This window comes from Podarcis tiliguerta (assembly GCF_965153285.1).
Source record: "Podarcis tiliguerta genome assembly, chromosome: 3".
Taxonomy (NCBI): domain Eukaryota; kingdom Metazoa; phylum Chordata; class Lepidosauria; order Squamata; family Lacertidae; genus Podarcis; species Podarcis tiliguerta.
The window spans coordinates 74,095,193-74,116,026 of NC_139536.1; the positions used below are offsets into that span (position 1 = coordinate 74,095,193).

Consider the following 20,834-nt stretch of genomic DNA (forward strand, 5'->3'; position numbering starts at 1 on the left):
CACACAGTATTTCTGGGTCACCCAAACTCCAGACTTGATTACGTAGTCCAGAAGGTTTGTTGTGGTGTACATGACCATCGTTTCTTAATATGCCCAGACAGGGGATTTTGCTAATAGTAGTAATGCTACAAATTGGAGAAAGTTTTCATTTCTCTCTTTCTCCAGAATTATCATGCCAAGCATTAGTTGCAGGTCCTTTTACCAAATCATCAATGATGCTTGAAAACACAGAATTTCACATTTGGAAGTGAATGTCATCTTCATACCAAGTTGTATCTTAGTGCATTCTTCTCAAGAGGTGTCTTTAGGTTCATGGGAAAAGATTACATCTAGGCTTTCAGTTTCATAGGCCATGCAGTCCTTCTTCCCATTCCTAGTTCCCAGGAGGTACACTGATCATTTAGGGCTGAGTTCAGTGGAGATTGGTCTATTTTTGCATCAATATCTGCATCAATTCTTTATTTTGTACGTGTCACCAAGCAACTCATTCAGTATCATGTACCTGTATTTTCCCCAAGTACATGATGTTTTTAATGCTGGACAAAGCCAGCTTGTTTTCATATCACTCATATACCCAGTGGGAAGTCTAATCAAGATGGTTGATGACTCCTACGATTCCAGTAGTTCCCACTGTGCTCAAGGTTGCAGTTTATTAGTTTGAGCACAAATGTGAACTTGAAAGTATGAACAAAGTGTTCATGTAGCTAATAGATGTAGATGTGCTTATATGCATTGCCTATCAGAACATAATGAAACATTCTTTGGTGCAATATTGGATGCACATGCAACATGCATTTAGAATCCGTGATGCAATTACAACCTAATATCTCTAAAGTAATGTGACTGCAACTTAGCTAGCTGGTGCATCAAGACTGCTCTCTGTTTCAACATTATGAACCTTCTGATATATTTTTTTCCTTTGCTCCTGGGTCCATCTGTCAAGAATGCAGTTTCTACATGTGGAAGGAAATGAGGGGCAGATGGGGCTCATCAACCTGTGAAGGTAGCCCAGCTAGGAGAAGGAAAACTCTGATCCTAAACCTCTGCTGCCTTGCAAGATATCTTTGGGAGAAGAAAAGGCTAAGGAGTAAACCCTACAGAATTATGAATTATGGTGCTGGAGAAGACTCTTGAGAGTCCCATGGACTGCAAAAAGAACAAACCTATCCATTCTTAAGGAAATCAGCCCTGAGTGCTCACTGGAAGGACAGATCGTGAAGCTGAGGCTCCAATACTTTGGCCACCTCATGAGAAGACTCCCTGGAAAAGACCCTGATGTTGGGAAAGATGGAGGGCACAAGGAGAAGGGGACGACAGAGGACGAGATGGTTGGATAGTGTTCTCGAAGCTACCAGCATGAGTTTGACCAAACTGCGGGAGGCAGTGGAAGACAGGAGTGTTGGTGTGCTCTGGTCCATGGGGTCACGAAGAATTGGACACAACTAAATGACTAAACAACAACAACAAACCTTACAGAAATCCAGAGTGGAGTTGGATCGTGCCTTTTTGGGTTGCCATATTTTGAAGAGCAAAAAAGAGGACACATTTGCCCACTTCTACTTTTAGCTATGGATCTCTATGACTGTCATTTTACATACCAATGAAAAAGAGGACAACCAGTCCCTGCGTCTTCAAAAGCCTTAACACTTCAGTCCTAAAGGTGTGTGCATGGACACTAGTCCTCTTTGCTTAAATGAATTTTTTCTTCAACTTACTCAGCATCATAAACCTAAGCAAATGTAATTGTTAAGAAGCCCAACTGAAATAAAACACATTTTATTTAATACTAATATCCCACTGGAATATATACATTCCCCTAAGTGAATATAATCAGTACTAAAAAAGAAAAAAGTGTTCTAGAGTAAGCACACTGGGTTGTTGCCAACTAAATTCTACTCAAAGTAGACTCAAAGGACCTAGGTTAGTTATGCCCAGTGCTTCCCCCCCAAAAAAAAATGTTTAGGGGTACTCTCATTTTGACTCAAGAAAATCACCATTTTATAGTTCAAATCAGGGGAAATAAATACAGTAGATGGACAAAAGTACAAAGATTCACAAAATGTTTAGGGCTATGTGTACCCCTGCGTCCCCCGCAGAAAAAAACACTGGTTATGGACTAGTGTTGAATACCATCAAAGATAGTGATGCAGTGTTAATTTTAAATGAGAATTCTGAGAACAAATTAAGGAAAATATTTTTTCTACAATGTGTAACATTTTTTATTTAAAAAATAAAAGAAAAACATTTTCATTAAAGAGGAACAGTTCAAATGCAAAAGCAAATACTTTATTTTCCTGAATATCTTGGCTTCAGAGCAGATCAGTTTAAATAATCAATTCCTCTCTCGGATAGCAGATCCTTGAAATATCAATTTAAATTTCTTCTTATTCAGAGACCCTGATCCTTGAAATATCCTTGTCTTCAATGCCGGATCTTTTGTGCCCATTTGCCTTCCTAAAGAGGAAAAAGGAGGAAACGCTGTGATTTTTGAGATATAGCAATGTGACGCAAAGTGACAAATGGGAGAAAGTGCCACAATGAAACATGATACATTGCAGCATTATGCAATGCTGATACCTAAAGAATCTATAATAGGGTTTTATTTTTTTTAAAAAAAATGTTTTGGCTGTACTTGAGCCCTGGCTCTTTGCTGCTAGATTAAAAATCCACAGGAATACTCCTATCAACCCCAAAAGCAAAATACTATGCTTTATCCTATTTCACTTATGCCTTGTTACAGCGGGTTCTGCGCTGCTGAATATTTTTGTATGCAAATTAATTAGCTTTCCTGCTCTTGTCTGTGTTATTACATTAGACTGTTGGGATCTCCGGTTCAACACAATAGAAATAATGAGAAAGCAAATTGATAAAATCAAGAGCATCAATATACTACAGCTATCTGATAGTCTAGCTATATGCAGTATAAAATTTATTCGGGGGGGGGGAGCAACATGACAAAAATAGCATCAGTGCCTAGTTAAGCAAGGAAAACGGAGAAACTGTCAATGGTCATAACCCCTAAATCTGTCTGTCTGTAGTTGCTTAACCCATGCGCACAGCCATTTATTCCTTGTTTCTGCTGCAGCAGCTCTTTGGTAGTGGAAGTTAAAGGATCCTGATCTAAAGAGTGGACGTTCCAACTCTGGTAGTCAGTGCCATAAATGCACATATAGATGTATTAGAATGCAACTGAAGCATCAGTACAAAGTATGCAAGTTTTTAATACTTCAAAATAATTCTTAGTGCTTCCAGCATCCTTTTGCCATAGCTCTGTGTATTACTGTGGGCTTTGGCCGTTGTCATCTCTTGGAATCTGAGGGACCCTGGAGCAGTGTCTAGGAGGTTGTGTGTGGATTTAAAATTGAGAATTGATTTTATGGAGAAACATATAACACGGAAAATTTCCAATCTGTACTAACAACATGGAATTTATCCTTACAAAACAGGATCCCCTCATTACCCATGAGGAAGTAATCTGTATCTCATCAAGATAAACACCAATAGCCCTGTAATAAATCCCCTGTATGCTGGAAAAGAACACATAGAAACTGATCTCTCTTATGACATATATCTCCTCTTGTGAAGAGGGATAATTCACAAGTGTCGTAGCCACAAATGAATTATTATATCTCTTCTCACAAGTGAAGATAAATGTAATAATGGAGATAAGCAATCATGCTCACATAGTAATGGTTGCGTGTGCATTTCTCTGTGTTATATATAGGAAGGGGAAATATATTAAATACAAAATTAATGAAGGAACTGCACTGTTTTTCAAGATTCTTGTAAGTTTAGCTTAGAGCTGTAAAATTAGAAGTTTTCAGAAATCTTGTCGGCTGGAGTGGGGGAGGAAACTTAAGCCTAAATGCTCTCAACAATATCTCATCATATCAGCAGTAACGATAGTGAGAAGATACATGCATGTATGACACACATCTCTGTATAATCCAAAGTAAGATTACAAAACAATGACATCTGAATTGTTTTTCTCTCTTTCTCTCCCAGTCTCATGCACACACGTTACTTGAATCAAGCTGAAATGTCTTTATACAAGCTGCATGATATTACAGAATGTTTGAAGAACAGTGGAGGTTAGAAAAAGAAAAGTGTGACGAGATAGTATAAGTTTTTCAAACAGTCTAAAAACAATTAGTTGTCTTCAGCAACAAACAAAAGGGGGTGGGAGGAATGGATGGATAAATAAATATGCAGGACAGTGACAACAGGACATGAAACCCTTGCAAGGAACTGCCAAAAGCTGATTGCAAAAGTAGCAACGTGAAGCCTGTTAAATTCCAGATTGATCCACAACTGAACTCACCAGGAGTGCAATGAGCTGTAATCTCTGCGCTGCTGAGATCATTGTACACCGTGCCAGCGTTCCGTTCTCATTCCAGAGATCGGGAAATGCACACTCTTCCCACACAGACTTCTAGAGTTTTACCCTCAGTACAGGTGCAATTTCATGTGATCAAACTAAAAATAAAAAATAGCAGAGGAACAGGATGCTGGGCAGTTGAAGAAAGAAATGTCCACAACTCCCTCAAGATGACTTGAAAGGAAGGGGAAATAAGGATAGGTCTCATGCTCCTCTTTCCATTCTTTCCTTTCACATGCCGATTTGAGTAGTATTGCTGCTAAATTCCATTGGGGGGGGGGAGGTTTGGTTGCAGATTTAGTGTTCAAGTGTCCCCAAACTGCAAGGTGGCAGGCGGGTGAAGCGAATGCTGTTGCTCACAGATCCTGCTTGCTTGGGCAAAATAAATGAGAGGCACAAATACAAGATGGGTGACACCTGGCTTGAGAGCAGTACATGTGAAAAGGATCTAGGAGTCTTGGTTGACCACAAACTTGACATGAGCCAACAGTGTGACGCGGCAGCTAAAAAAGCCAATGCAATTCTGGGCTGCATCAATAGGAGTATGGCATCTAGATCAAGGGAAGTAATAGTGCCACTGTATTCTGCTCTGGTCAGACCTCACCTGGAGTACTGTGTCCAGTTCTGGGCACCACAGTTCAAGAAGGACACTGACAAACTGGAACGTGTCCAGAGGAGGGCAACCAAAATGGTCAAAGGCCTGGAAACGATGCCTTATGAGGAACGGCTAAGGGAGCTGGGCATGTTTAGCCTGGAGAAGAGGAGGTTAAGGGGTGATACGATAGCCATGTTCAAATATATAAAAGGATGTCACATAGAGGAGGGAGAAAGGTTGTTTTCTGCTGCTCCAGAGAAGCGGACATGGAGCAATGGATCCAAACTACAAGAAAGAAGATTCCACCTAAACATTAGGAAGAACTTCCTGACAGTAAGAGCTGTTCGACAGTGGAATTTGCTGCCAAGGAGTGTGGTGGAGTCTCCTTCTTTGGAGGTCTTTAAGCAGAGGCTTGACAACCATATGTCAGGAGTGCTCTGATGGTGTTTCCTGCTTGGCAGGGGGTTGGACTCGATGGCCCTTGTGGTCTCTTCCAACTCTATGATTCTATGATTCTATGCCTTCCCAAGGCATGTTAGGAGCCTAGGTATGTTCTTTGATCTGGCAGGACTCCAGGATACCCAAGTATTGGCCATAGTCAACAGTACATTTACCGGTTCCCTTACTTTGATAGAATCAGCCATGGTACCTCATCTGGACTAGATTGTTTTAATGTGCTCTAAGTAAGACTGGCTTTGAAAATGTCTAGGCAAATACAATTCATTCAGCATGCAGCCTCCAGACTCCTGTTATGTCAGCTTCTAGATACCTTACCTGTGCAGCTCTGATGCAATCCTAGCCTCAAAGGCTCCCTCATATTTCCAAACCCAGAAACATCCACTGTTGACTGAGCAAGACAATTTCCGAGCAAACATAGAATGTTTGCTTCTATGATCACAGATTGCATTCTTATGTAAGCACACAGAAGCTCAGAAGCATCACACACATTTAGCACGAGCGTAAACTTGTGCCTTGATCCTAAAGTCAGCAAGGCATTCTAGGGAGGCTCAGCCCATTTATTGTAGTGAAATTAACATCAGTGCCTTTGTATTTTAGAGTGGCCCTTTAGAAAGGTTCAGATGGAGAGTAACAAACTGAAAATGTCAACAGTCAGTTTCTCAATTGTATCCCCATAGGAAATTACATAATTTACTAGCCTGGGTATAATTAAAAAACAAGAATTTGTTTTAATAAGATTTTGTAGCTGATTCTAAATCTCCCTCAGAGGAAAATATATTTAAATAATCAATATTGCTTTAATATAACTGTAACTCAAGTTCCTGAAGATATTATTCTTTTAACCTGGTGCAATGCTTTATGCAATGAGTTCAAGTAAAACAGCTAGGCTTCACTATTATTCTTGTTACCCTTTTCAAACTTGGCTCTCAAGGCAGTAGGTCTCTTTGTTACCAGGCCAGGGAAGGAACATCAGATTGATGCTAATGCTGGGAGTGCTGCAACTGGAGAACAGCCTTTACCAAAGGTATCATGGACTTTGAAGAACAACGAACTCAGGGTGAAAGTGAGAAATGTGCTAAGAGGAAGGCACATTTGGCAAACCCTCACTGTGATCAACTCCCGGCCGGAAACCTATGTCCCCACTGTGGAAGGATGTGTGGATCCAGAATTGGCCTCCACAGTCACTTATGGACTCACTGTTAAGACTCTGTTCATGGAAGACTATCTTACTTGGCTACAAATGACCACCAAAGAAGAAGATAATCACTTCAGTGGCAGTTTTTATACAATACAGTGTATTGCACAATAAGTACCTGATGCATATATTGCTGACATCCTAGTTTATTGGCCTGACATCTGAAAATGTAACATGAATGGCACTTATGCTCAACAAAACCCCTTTTCTGCATATAAGAACTATGGCATGGTATCTGCAGCACATATCTAGATGCACGCACAAAGGCACAAAATGGTTGCATTTAGACATCATTATCAGTCATGTCTTCTGATGGGCATAGGACACAGCAATTCATGACCTTCCTCTTCTCTATTTTGACATAGCTGCAAAGAGGAGTTAGGAATCGTTCACTTAATTTTTGATTAACCACAGATTTCCATTTTGTCCAAACCTAGCAAACTGTGTTTCATATTAACTATAGCTTGCTGGAAACAAATCAACATCAAATCACAAGATATGAAGGGGTTTTTTGCTCCAAAAATCTGTAGCTAAATTTAGCCTTGATTTAGAGCTAAGACATAACTGCAATTAATAAAAAAAAATGGCACGGAAAGCTTCTAATATCATCCTTGCAGCCACATTAGCAAGGAGAGGGAAGGTGAAGCACATGGGACCAAGGCTTACAGTGGAATGTACCTTCCTGGATAAACCATGGTTTTTCAAGACTCTGAAACTCAGACACTGTATATTTCTGAAACTTCCTAAACCTATAAACTTATTCCAGGTACTGCTGACTCAAACACAGCATGAAGCATCAGTTCTACAAGAGAGTATCCAGAGGGACCTTTTGCATGCTGGTGCTATATGAGAAAATTTGTGGATTGGCTCACTGAATGAACACGAGAATTTTCAGCACAGAATGTCTCTGATCTCATCCCCAAACCATGAAAAGGGAAACAATAAGCAAACAAAGCAGTTGCTCTCTTCGAGCTCCCTTCATCTCAAGCAGAATGGGGCAGTCACTCCTTCACAATGACAATCCTCTTCGAGAATAATTTCCAACCATTCATTTTGTTTTGTTTTGTTAGTGGTGAGCAAGATTCCACCTGTGTTAGGATCTTCTCCATTTAACTTCATGCCCCTTTCTATGTATCATGCACATAAAGTACTCCCATTTGAGTATGAACAGTTTTTTTATGCACATCATTTAATTCCTGGGGAAATGGTATGTTAAGAAGATTTTGAAAGCTCATGGCTTATGAACCCAACTTGAAAGCCCCTGTCTTAAGACATGTTATACATGTTCCCCACAGACATGTTATACATGTCCTAAGACAGGGGTCAGCAAACGTTTTCAGCAGGGGGCCGGTCTACTGTCCCTCAGACCTTGTGGGGGGCCGGACTATATTTTTTTTGGGGGGGGGGGAAACCAACTAATTCCTATGCCCCACAAATAACCCAGAGATGCATTTTAAATAAAAGGACACATTCTACTCATGTCAAAACACGCTGATTCCTGGACATAGCTGTCAACTTTTCTTGTGAGGGAGCCTATTCGGAATAAGGGAATTTCCATTTTAAAAAAGGGAAAAGTTGACAGCTATGTTCCCGGACCATCCGTGGGCCGGATTGAGAAGGTAATTGGGCTGGATCCATCCCCTGGGCCTTAGTTTGCCTACCCATGTCCTAAGACATGTTATACATGTTCCCCATAGACATGTTATACATGTTTTCAGAGCAATCCAATTGTTTGATACTGCTTATAGAGACTAGCACAAAAGGAATCTGCTTACCTTACTGAATTTTTAAATGGAAATGATCTTCAATTTTTTAATTTATGACAGAATCTATTGATGTTAAGAACATTACTGTGTGTTTTAATAAGGAACCCATCCAGGGTTTTAAAAGGAATAGTAATTCAGAAACTTGGTGTACTCAGTATTGCACATAAAGGTAAAGGTAAAGGTACCCCTGCCCGTACGGGCCAGTCTTGACAGACTCTAGGGTTGTGCGCCCATCTCACTTAAGAGGCCGGGGGCCAGCGCTGTCCGAAGACACTTCCGGGTCACGTGGCCAGCGTGACATCGCTGCTCTGGCGATCCAGAGCCGCACACGTATTGCACATAGATAGTTACAATATGCTGAACTATGTAACATATTGATGAGTGGTCATCAGCTGTATTACATGCCAAAGGACAATGCGTATAAATAAGTTTTATTGATTTATTTTAAAAAGCAAATGAACTTCTGAACAACTGGTATGCACTTCTACATACTGTACAACTTACAGCCACAGAAAGATAAAAATTAATTAAATTACTGATATTATTAAGAGCTGCCACTAAAATCTCACAGAAGCCTGGGATTTTCTTCCTAAGCAAAAGAAAAAAGAAAAAAAAGCAGTATCTAGAAAAGTCAAAATAATTTTGATAAAGCTAAAAGGAAAACCTTCTTTGGAGCTTTTGCGCTCCTAGATTATCATTGGATGTCACCTTGGACTGGAAATCATTCCCTGCCTCTGCATTACAGAATATGGTGGAAGCATGACTTGCTACATTATTAATGATTGAATTTATATACTGCCCTATACCCTATATGAAACACACTCCAGTTTGGTTTAGAAGGTAGTGAAGTCTACAAGGAACCTTCTCAACAGCACAGATCTTACCTAGAGAAATGCGAAAGTAACATACTGTAAGTATCCAAGCTTGTTCCTAAAATAGTTTTAACCTAAAACATAATCTCTTGCTTTTCTGGACAAGTCCAGTTGAATAGTAATATAATTAAAATCTGTAAGGACACAGATCCATTCATTTCCTTTCATTTTGGCTTTTAACTTCCATACTCAACAAAGAATCTTGCATGCTTCAGAAGCTTGCAGAACATTTTAATCAATTTGAATGTGCTAACAAAAGATATTACCTTTATCTTTTCTCTTCTTTGTCTCAATAAACCAGTGAGTCAATTAATCGCTTTGATTTCACAAATGGGTAGGTTTATCTAAATGAAAATCTACTTATACATTCAACTATATTGTTGGCACCCATCTGTCTTGGGAGACAATGGGGGTGAAGTCAAACCATTGGAGTGTTTCAGTGCCTTCTGTAGATACCAATACAGGAGAGACATGTTCTGTTGCAGGTGGGGCCAATAAAGGCATCTGGTTTTGCTGCTGCAGTTAACATCAATGTACAATTCCTGCTTCGCTGGGTACCAGGTCATGCATCCATAGCAGTGCCCAGTGGAGAAATGACTGCTGGGAGGAGCACAGAGAGAAGAAACACCATGGTGTCTGCCTTCATCTGCCCCAGCTGCAACAAAACATGTCTCTTCCAAATCAGTCTCTACAGCCACAACAGACATTGTAACCATCCAACAGTTTGACTTCACCCCCAAAGGCACACTCCCCCATTGTCTCCTGAAACAGGCAGATGCCAACCATCATTTTCTCCTGCTGCAATACTTTGTAAATATGGGGGGGGGTGTTAGTGTAGTGGGAGGTTTTGGGGAGCAGTCATTACAAGGGCAGTGGGCAGAAGGAAGAGTGCTAATGGCAGGAAAAAAAGGTAAAGGTAAAGGTACCCCTGCCCATACGGGCCAGTCTTGACAGACTCTAGGGTTGTGCGCCCATCTCACTCAAAGAGGCCGGGGGCCAGCGCTGTCCGGAGACACTTCCGGGTCACGTGGCCAGCGTGACATCGCTGCTCTGGCGAGCCAGAGCCGCACACGGAAACGCCGTTTACCTTCCCGCTAGTAAGCAGTCCCTATTTATCTACTTGCACCCGAGAGTGCTTTCGAACTGCTAGGTTGGCAGGCGCTGGGACCGAACCGCGGGAGCGCACCCCGCCACGGGGATTCAAACCGCCGACCTTGCGATCAGCAAGCCCTAGGCGCTGAGGCTTTAACCCACAGCGCCACCCGCGTCATTAAATAATATTTTTATTCCAGTAGGCTTTTGCCTGCTGTAAAGGTCATGTTTTATCTGTAGCTTTTCCCTTGGCTGTATTTTTTAACGTCAAATTTTAAATTTATTTTACTATATTTCAGTTGTGCATTTTCTTCTGGGTTTGTGGCGTTCCGGAGCCAATTTGTTTGACAGCTAAGCTGTTCAGGAACTAAGGTACCACTACATTTGAAATCCTAGAGAGCCTGCCACAGCTAGCCAGTGTAGAGCAGACAACACTGAGCTTGATGGATTAATGGTCTGACTCGATAGAAGTCAGATTCCTCTGTCCTAACTGAACCACTCCAGACTACTGGTGAGGAATGAGGCTGTGAATAAATGTTATGACATCTGAAAACAATGTGTCTGCAAACCAAACGATGGTTCCTGAAGAACAGGGCCAACTTAGTGACTTGATCCATTTGACATTAGGATCCTATCAGAATTGTTCTTTTTGAAGCCGGATCTGAGTGTCAGGGGTGGCAACTTGAATAAAATACTGGGGGACCCAGGTAAGCCTCGCCCCGCATAATTGATCACATGACACGGTGCATGCACACCATGTGAATGGCACAGCCCATCAACTTGGGGGTGGGGAGCAGCCCCCATAAAGTTATTGTTAGAAGGCTCTCTGTTAATAAAGTCATTGGGTATGTGTCTGAACAATGTTTGTGTCCCAGTAGTAGCTTCCAGACTTTCCAAGGCCCTTTGCAAAACAGCATTAAAATGGGCCCTGCAAACAGGTATTAATGTGTAACTTGTTTAGAACCTTTCAGTGTAAAGAATTCTAGGAACTGTAGTTTTGTGCAGATGTTTTAGAGAGCCTAGCCTTTATAAACAACAATGCTTACTATTCTCGGAAGTAAGGCTGCAATCCTGTGAGCACTTACCTAGGAGAACACTACTGAATTCAGCAGAACTTGTTTCTGAGTATATTGTATTTTAATTATCAGTGACCTTGACATTTATTTTTGGTTGTGGCCCTAATGCATTCTTTTAAAAGGTAAATTGTTAAGAGCAAAACTGTAAGCAACCAAGCATTCTTCTGTGACTCGAAGTGCACCCTTTTCACCCTCTTTATGTTGCAATGTGTCTTTTTTATCATAGTGTGTGTAGATGGAACCATAGAACAAAATGCCCAGTCAACCCCTATGAATGCCAATGTACAGAAGTAGTCATTCAGACAGAATGTGGGGTGAGTGGGGGTGGAATAAAAGAAAAATAAATTGACACCTACTTTATGTTATGAATTTCTATGGCAAACCTAGAGGGATGTGACTTAAAATATCTAGGAAATAAATCCCCTGAAAATAAGGTTTAGAATGGAAATGCTGACAGACATTTAACGATAGCTGAAGTAGCTGGCACTGCTATAATAAAGGGACTTATATGGGATGGGGGGGGAGAGTATGCTTCACAAAAGCATGTGGATTTCAGGGTAGAGCTATATGCAAAATCAATGTAAAGATGCATGATAATATGCCTGAGTTATTATGATGCAATGGTGTCTGTTACAAAGAACCCAGAAGCTAAGATATTTCAGATAACTGGGAAAGAATTTAAAGGAAAAATACAGCCAAAGCAAAACACTTTAAAGTCTCATTTATTTCAATGGGGGAGATGTAAGCATTTAGCAGTGTAATGCTAAATCAATTAATCACTTAAAACAGTTTTGATCAGCTAAAAAAAGATCACAAATTAACAAGGCATATTTTTTTAAAAGTGCTTTTAAAAACCTGCATTTGGCAAACACTATCACAAAGAGTCTTCCTCTCTCATTTTTAGCATGGAATTTTTTTTTTTTAAATAACAGTAGAAATACAGGCAACCAAAAAGAATTAAAAAATAAAAGATTACTAAGTAATTAAGGGATCACTGCAGATGGTGACAGCAGTCATGAAATTAAAAGACGCCTGCTCCTTGGGAGAAAGGTGATGGCAAACCTAGACAGCATCTTAAAAAGCAGAGACATCACCTTGCCAACAAAGGTCCGTATAGTTAAAGCCATGGTTTTCCCAGTAGTGATGTATGGAAGTGAGAGCTGGACCATAAAGAAGGCTGATCGCCGAAGAATTGATGCTTTTGAATTATGGTGCTGGAGGAGACTCTTGAGAGTCCCATGGACTGCAAGAAGATCAAACACATCCATTCTTAAGGAAATTAGCCCTGAGTGCTCACTGGAAGGACAGATCGTGAAGCTGAGGCTCCAATACTTTGGCCACCTCATGAGAAGAGAAGACTCCCTGGAAAAGACCCTGACGCAGGGAAAGATTGAGGGCACAAGGAGAAGGGGACGACAGAGGACGAGATGGTTGGACAGTGGTCTTGAAGCTACCAGCATGAGTTTGACCAAACTGCAGGAGGCAGTAGAAGACAGGAGTGCCTGGCGTGCTCTGGTCCATGGGGTCACGAAGAGTCGGACACGACTAAACGACTAAACAACAACAACAACAAGTAATTAAGGGGGTAATAAAATAATTGATTAGCAACCTTAAAGCATCATGGATAAGCCTGTGGGACAATCAAAGTGAAACACTCAAACATTTTATCCCATGGACTACTTGAAAACTGCTGTTGTAGCAATTACAATGTGCTGTGCTGGGTGCTGGGTGATTTTCAAATAAACAATTGTTATTATACAGCCTATTACGTTTACGTGTTTTTTCAAGTGGATTTGCGTAATATGGGCAATCTAGTGGTTTTATATGATTTTCAATTGCATTACTATTTCTTCCTTTATTTCTTGTGTTGCACCTTATTGTATTACAATGTGCATTCCACAGAATTCAAACTGTAATACAATATAAGAAATAAAAGAAGCAATTTAAAAAATCAACATGAATATTTAGTGCGGATATACCATGGACCACCTGAATGAAGCCTGTGAACCATTGGTGTTTCATGGACCACAGTTTGGGAGCCTATGGTCTACGGAGAATCTGACTAACCACTGAGAGTATGGATGTGTAGTAAGGTATCTACTCAGAAGTGAACCTCACTGAATTCAAAGGGACTAACCTTCAGATAAGTGAGCATAGTTATTGCAGCCTAAATTATTTAGGAAAAAACAGACTATATGGATGGGATGTAACTAACTAGTCTTGCAAGTGGAAGTTGACACAGTGAGTTTCGCTAGTGTGATGGGGCTTCCTCGCCCCCTTCCTGTGCATCTGCACAACCCCCAAAACCAGCCTAGGTGTGTGTGCAGCAAGCATAACCCCCCAGAACAGCATGCTGTGGGTATAAATCTATTGCTGTTTAGAAAAAAGACACCTTCTCCCAGTTGACACCAGCTGGGACACACATGTGAATGCTCTATACACAAAAGTATGATGTTTGCTTTGGAACTACTATTTAGTGGGGGGACAGGGACCAATCACCTAAAATTCTTACAGTCAATCAGTTAAGATTTCTTCAATAAGTTTTAGAAACTTCATAAGAAGGTGCTTGTGTTATGCTGAAATTGCAAGCTCTTTCCCCACATTTTGGTGGTTATTTATCACTCCAGATTTCTCTTTGTCCATCATTACCTCAGCAAAGCCAGTCCCAAGATTCCAGCAAATGTCTTTTTAACCTGCTTTTCCCCATCCAAGTGCCATGCTAGGATGCTTGATTCTTATCCTTTCAAAAACAAACCAATATTAAATTACCTCAGGCATCAAAACACCAATGCAGTCATAAATATCTACAGAAATGTAAGCCCCATTGAACTGAATGGGACACATTCTCAGGTAAATGCATACAGTGGTACCTTGGGTTAAGAACTTAATTTGTTCTGGAGGTCCGTTCTTAACCTGAAACTGTTCTTAACCTGAGGTACACTTTAGCTAATGGGGCCTCCCGCTGCCACTGCGCTGCCGCCACGTGATTTCTGTTCTCATCCTGAAGCAAAGTTCTTAACCCGAGGTACTATTTCTGGGTTAGCAGAGTCTGTAACCTGAAGCGTCTGTAACCCGAGGTACCACTGTACAGGATTGCAGCCAGGAATGCTCTGAAAAGATATCTGTACAAGCAGGTATACAGATATAATTATTCCACCTCTGTGTGTGTAAAACTCACTCCCTGGCAAGGGGAACAAGGAGAGCGAGTTGCAGTCATTGCAACCTACTGATCAATTCTTCTTTATTCAGAATTGTTTAAAAACTAAATGTTTGCCTCCTTCCTTTCTCTGTTTCCTCTCCCCGCTGCCTCTACTCCTTGCCCTCCGCCAGCAGCGGTATACGACCATCAGGTCTTACTGGCATTCCAACAGAATGAATAGTTTAGAGATGTAGCCAGTCATTTTAATATTCCTGTCTCTCAATAATAATAATGAATCAGGCTCCCCTCAAATAACTTCACTTGGTAATCCTTTCATGTCTATTTGGCTCCTGAGCGATTTCTGTAGAGCATTGTCTGTAGGGAGAGGATGCAAAGCAGGAGGTGGAGGTGGGAGCAAGGGAGAGGATGTCTCTGAGTTTCTTTCTTTTCTGCCTACAAAACCCAGCCCAAACTGTCAAGGTGACAATCCAAAACGATAATCAAAACCACTTTTTACATTCCATCTTGTAACTGCCGCAGGCAAGTTTTAAAGGAGATGCTAACAAATCCCAAAGAATATCACGTATTAAATATTTGATACACAACTAGCTATGTATACAATAGACATCAAACTTACATTACATATCCCTGTAATTTCTATACCATAGGTAAACAGCTGCTTACCCATCAACATCTGCTAGATGTGAATTCTGTAAGATTGGATTTTGTTTACATTTTAGAAATGGGTATTGTGGAGAAGGAAAAAAGAGTTTTCTTTAAAAAAAAAAAACAAAAAACACCCCAGATACTTTTTTATAACCATGGTGGGAAAAGTATTTTGAAAATACTTTTACAAAAAAGATCTTGCATGTTCACACATTTTTCTTTAACAATCATTTTGCATTAAAAATGCAGTCACCTTTTCCAATTTCGAAGGGTAGGGTAGGGGGACATTAGCCTTTAAGGAAGAAAAAATGAAGGAGGTATCAAATATTTTAGGCAAATTTCTTTTCCTAGAGGATTTCCTCCTTCCTGCCAGCAACAACAAATTTACAGTATATATACCATATATGCTTTATACCATTATGCTTTAGTGGTTTAAAAACATAACAAAACAGAAAACCAAATCAAACAATATATAGCAATTAACAAAAAACAATAAAAAATTAACACTCCTTACGTACCAAGAAGAAAGACACAGAATTAATTTCATCCTTTACTAATTCTAATGTGTTCTTATATGTTTTTCAGTCTCGCCCTTGGATTCCTAGAGTCAGGATGAGTTGAGGAACGTGCATGCTTCTCAAGGAAGTAGGTCCTTCTACTGTTGGGGTCTCATCTGGGCTGGTGCCTGCTGGATGTCCCTCTGATAGGGTGGGATTCGATCCTGAATTCTATTAAACTCATCAAAATGGATTACCAACTGTTCCCCCTAGAGCTATGTGATAAAGTCCTCTTGAAATTCTCCACCCTATTCGTGAGCCGAGAAATTGAAAATTCAGTTTCACTGAATTTCTCTGGCACTTTCTTCATTGTAGGGCTCATCATTGGCTGTGGCGATGCAGTGCAACTGGCAACAACAGTGTTGTCAACATGGCTGTCATTCTGCATCCTCCACAATGCCCTAGCATCATATGGAAGGGTAGATAATGGTGGCCATTACAGACATGTGTCCAGATTCGATTTTTTTAGCCCCTCTTCTTTGAGCCATTTAGCTCTGCTCCATGTGCTGTGTCAAGCTATGGCACCCACAGTTCCCATTTCTGAAAGAATTCTGTATTCGTTTGAAGCTCTGAAGACCAAGTGGAACACCAAAGTGTCTACATATCAAGCCAGTAAGGGAGATATGGACCATTGCAAAGTATTTCAGTAAATTAGATTAATTGTTTAATCATACATAATGGTGTTCATATAAATCAGGCTCATCTGGCTTGGATCAGATTCTCCAGAAAACTACAGAATAGCTGGGCTTAGTCTAAGCCAATCTGAATTGATTTAGAACTAGTGCTTCTTTTTTTCTAAAAAAATGTTTAGGGGTACTCTCATTTTCCTACTCATATTGAAATACTGTCCCTCAGTAAGGCCAAAGTTAGATTCACAAAATGTTTAGCGGTATGTGTACCCTTGCGTCCCCCCAGAAAAAGCACTGTTTAGCACCCATAGGATTCTTGAGACAGGATACAAATTGTAACCCCCTATCTCCAAAACTATTCTCTCCCTCTCTTTCTAGGGTTCCAAGTCACAAGGAAAGAAATATGTGTGTATACAGGTCTACCTGGCCTTATAATAAACATAGGAAGATTGGGTACTGTGTTTCTGGATATGGCTATTGTTAAATCTACATGAGGATAACTAGTGACATTGAAAGTAGGATAAATGCACCAGTTCGGCAAGGAGGGAAGGCCCTGTCTTGCTGAACTCAACAAACAAAGGGGCAGATCTACCTAAAGGAGATGTGGTCCACTGAGGGCAATGTGTGAGGCTGTGTAGGAATGTGTTCTTACTAGTCCACATTGTTCAGGAGTAGAGTGAGCTCTCTGCTGAACTAAGTGTCATTTCCAGATGCTCATCATGGTTAATGCCAGGCGGAATGTGCTATAGAAGATTGCACTAAGGCTATGTCTATTTTAAGATGAAGTAGAAAATGTTAGCTAATGGATCTATCACAGCCTTAAAGTCTGGTTTAGAATAGTCCATGGTTGATTTAAATGCTATTATAATGCGGCCCATTGTCAAAACCATTCAGAATCTCATTTTCTTAACAGACTTTTATACAGTCTTTAACTTGACCATCACTAGACTTCTGGAAGATACTGAAACATTACACTGATTAAAGTTGGAAGACATGAATAGAGATTAGGATATTCTGTTCACACTCTATATGCTTTTATAGATCTTCTTTAGAGACTCTGAAACTGACCGATTGGAGGTTGAATACTGTGCTAGGAGAATCCCAGAATATTTACTAATTTTTAATATTTAAATATAGAGTGCTTTACAACAACAGGCTTTTAAATCACGATCTTCATAACATTTTAGAATCTTATTCTGTATGAAACAAGGTATATGTCAGTGTTTAAAACTCAATAGGCATGAAAATCAAAGATAGGAATGGGATTTTTTAAAAAGAAAAGAAAAAAAATCTCAATGTTTGTCGGCTCAGATTCCCACCCCCTAATTTCTGCATTGCTCCTTAATCTTGACAAGAAACAAATTTAGTTTTAACAGTTCCACAAAGAATATGAACAATTCTTGCGTATTATATTCATTCAGCAATGCATGTAGCTATCTATACTTACATAATAATCATCATAAAATAATGCTGCAGAAATATACCACATAGGGCTTTGTTGGCACTACATAAAAAAATATACAGAACTTTTGTGCATATATAACTTTTGTATGATCCTATGCGTTCTTGGAGTGGGACACGGGTGGCAGTGGGACGCAGTGGCGCTGTGGTCTATACCACTGAGCCTCTTGGGCTTGCCGATCAGAAGGTTGGCGGTTCGAATCCCTGCGGCAGGGTGAGCTCCCGTTGCTCAGTCCCAGCTCCTGCCAACCTAGCAGTTCAAAAGCACATCAAAGTGCAAGTAGATAAATAGGTACCGCTCTGGTGGGAAGGTAAACGGCGTTTCCATGCACTGCACTGGTTTTGGTGTCATGCTGGTCACATGACCCAGAAAAACTGTTTGTGGACAAACACCAGCTCCCTCGGCCTGCAAAGTGAGATGAGCGCTGCAAACCCAGAGTTGTCTGCGACTGGACTTAACTGTCAGGGCTCCTTTACCTTTTTTATGCATTCTTGGAATTAAAGCTGTAATCCTGCCCGCTTACTGTACATACCTGGAAGTAAGACTCATTGAATTTAGTGAGACATTACTGAGTGGGCAAGCATACAACTGAGGCTAACTTCTAAGTCACATAGGCTTATATTTCAAAACAAGAGTTACACTTAGTAGCTCTATTAGTAGACCCTGGCTGGTGCGATGCCTCTCAGCACCACTGCACTCCGCAGAACAGCATCATGAGCATGTTGAGTCTGCCTTTTAAGCAGGATTAATGAGGGACATGTGCCAGGCATCCTATTTCACCCACTTTAAATGAATGATTCAGAGCGGAGGGTATATGTACACCTCACAGAAGCACACAATCTGAAGCAAATCAAAATAGCTGTTTATTTCTAAATGGCCCACCCCTGAAGCTCAAAGCTCTAATTCCTCAGGCAGACTTTACTATTATATTGCAACACTTTTCTTACTTTTAACCCACATTTATACTTTGCTAGCTCAGTTTATGATAGTATTTGCTTCACTCAATTGCTATCTGTGTGAAAGGGACCATTTTTGCCGCTTGCTGAAAAGTCACTTCAGACTCCTGTTGTCAGCTAATGATAAGCACAAAACCAATGCATATTACATACATGACAGAAGCTAGAATGTCTTTAGGAATGGGAATCAAACAACATTTGTGACATGGAGTGCCTCGTAAATACATGGTGCCTCCGTTAACATTCTGCCTATCAAAACACAAGATACCTTGCTTGTGTAGGAGCATTTTAAGCTACAGGACACAGGCAAATAGCTAACTTAATGTGAGCTAGAAAGAAGCTTAGCTATGTTATTCCCTAATTGCCAAAGCCAAGGTTTCTTGTACTCCCCTCTCAAGCATCTGGTTCATCAAAAGATGCTAGATTAAATTGATAACTAGAGTTATTGAGTCAGAAGACTGTGTGATGTAAATTAAGTAAGTCTTTGCTTAGCATGAATTATCGAGTACCATGCTTATCGAGTACCAATTATCAAGTACCATACATATACTAATAGCCCCCTCTCACAAGTCCATATAATGCTAACCAAATTCCTGTGACTGGAGAAGGGTATAGAATATTATCCCCCCCCCCCCCCCAAAAAAAGCACAGTCCTTAGATTTGTAGCAAACAAGCCCTTCACCAGAGGTTCTAAACATAGAGGGAAAGTAAAATATCACATTTCTGACACTGGGAAGATTAACAGCGCCCATACTGATAAAATAACATTCTTATTGGGCAGTGGTTCTTATAAGTGGGGATCAAGCACTGAACATGGATCCTAGTGAGGACTTGGTATGATGGGATTCTAGTGCCCACTTTCCTCCTTGTTGTGGGATGCCGGGATGGAAACAGATGCTAACCTCTGATGGGAACCCAGAAGGACTGCATTATTCTCACCATACCTGCTGCATCTGGTGAGACATCATTTTGAGAGTTACAACGGGGGGGGGGGGAATTAACTGCACTATTCTGTGCTGTAAGACTGCTTAACATGGGTTGTTTTTTTGGGTGGGGGGCTGAGGTGGGGGGGCTGTTTCTGTTTAAATGAGAACATCACGTATGGAGGTCATGGTTTGTTTGTTTGTTTGTTTATGACTTCTATCCATGTATTTTCAGTGGGGTAATGTTATGTAATGTATTAAGTAACATTCTCCACTCCAATTGTAATAGAAATGACTACAATGTATGTATGATACATTTATCCTTATGTTCAATGCACCTTCATGTTTAGAATCAAATGAATTCGCATTTCTGACTTGCTTTTGTGGCATTAAGAGGCTCAAATGAATATCTTGCCCAGGACTATCCAACTTCTATGGCCACTGATTACCCCATGCAAAAATTGAGCAGCCCATCCTTTTTTTCTTTTTTTAAAACAATGTACAGCATGCATGAAATCACTGAATTAGAGTATCTGATTTCTGACACCAGGAATGCAAAGTCCCATTGAATTCAGTGGGATTGAATTCTTCAGGCTTGAGTTTCTAGCCTTTGACTGATCAGTCTTGTTGTTACCAAACATGTTTTCTACTTCATAGTGATAAGCAATTAGAATAACAGAATCACAGAACCATAGAGTTGGAAGGGACCATGAAGGGCATCTAGTCCAACCCCTTGCAATCCAGGAATCTTTGGCCCAACATGGGAATCACACCCACAACCCTGAGATTAAGAGCCTCATGCTCTACCAACTGAGCTATCCAACACATCTCTTTGATCAACAGAAAATATTCTTTGGGGCACATTTCTCTCAGTTGCCATTTTGTGAGGTCCTGTTTTTGGAAAGATCCCTGATCCAGAGTGCACCAGTTCTGATCAGATGTGAGAAATTTGGCTTTATATGGAGATGAAGGGAAATACCCAGCTACAGGTAGCAGAGACTAAACCACTCTGTTTGTATAGCAATATAATCTACTGGAGTACCAGTTTGATAGCATCATGTAAACCCAG

At 40.5% G+C, this 20,834-nt stretch overlaps 1 long non-coding RNA gene across 1 annotated transcript in view; it reads right to left on the reverse strand.

Annotated features, from left to right (window-relative positions):
- Positions 1–2,266: 2,266 nt before the first annotated feature.
- LOC310674418 overlaps positions 2,267–20,834 on the reverse strand; it is a 57,326-nt gene continuing 38,758 nt past the window's right edge. Inside the window, exon 3 of the long non-coding RNA XR_014509580.1 lies at positions 2,267–2,454. This is a non-coding gene — a long non-coding RNA (uncharacterized lncRNA). The remainder of the gene's footprint in view (positions 2,455–20,834) is intronic.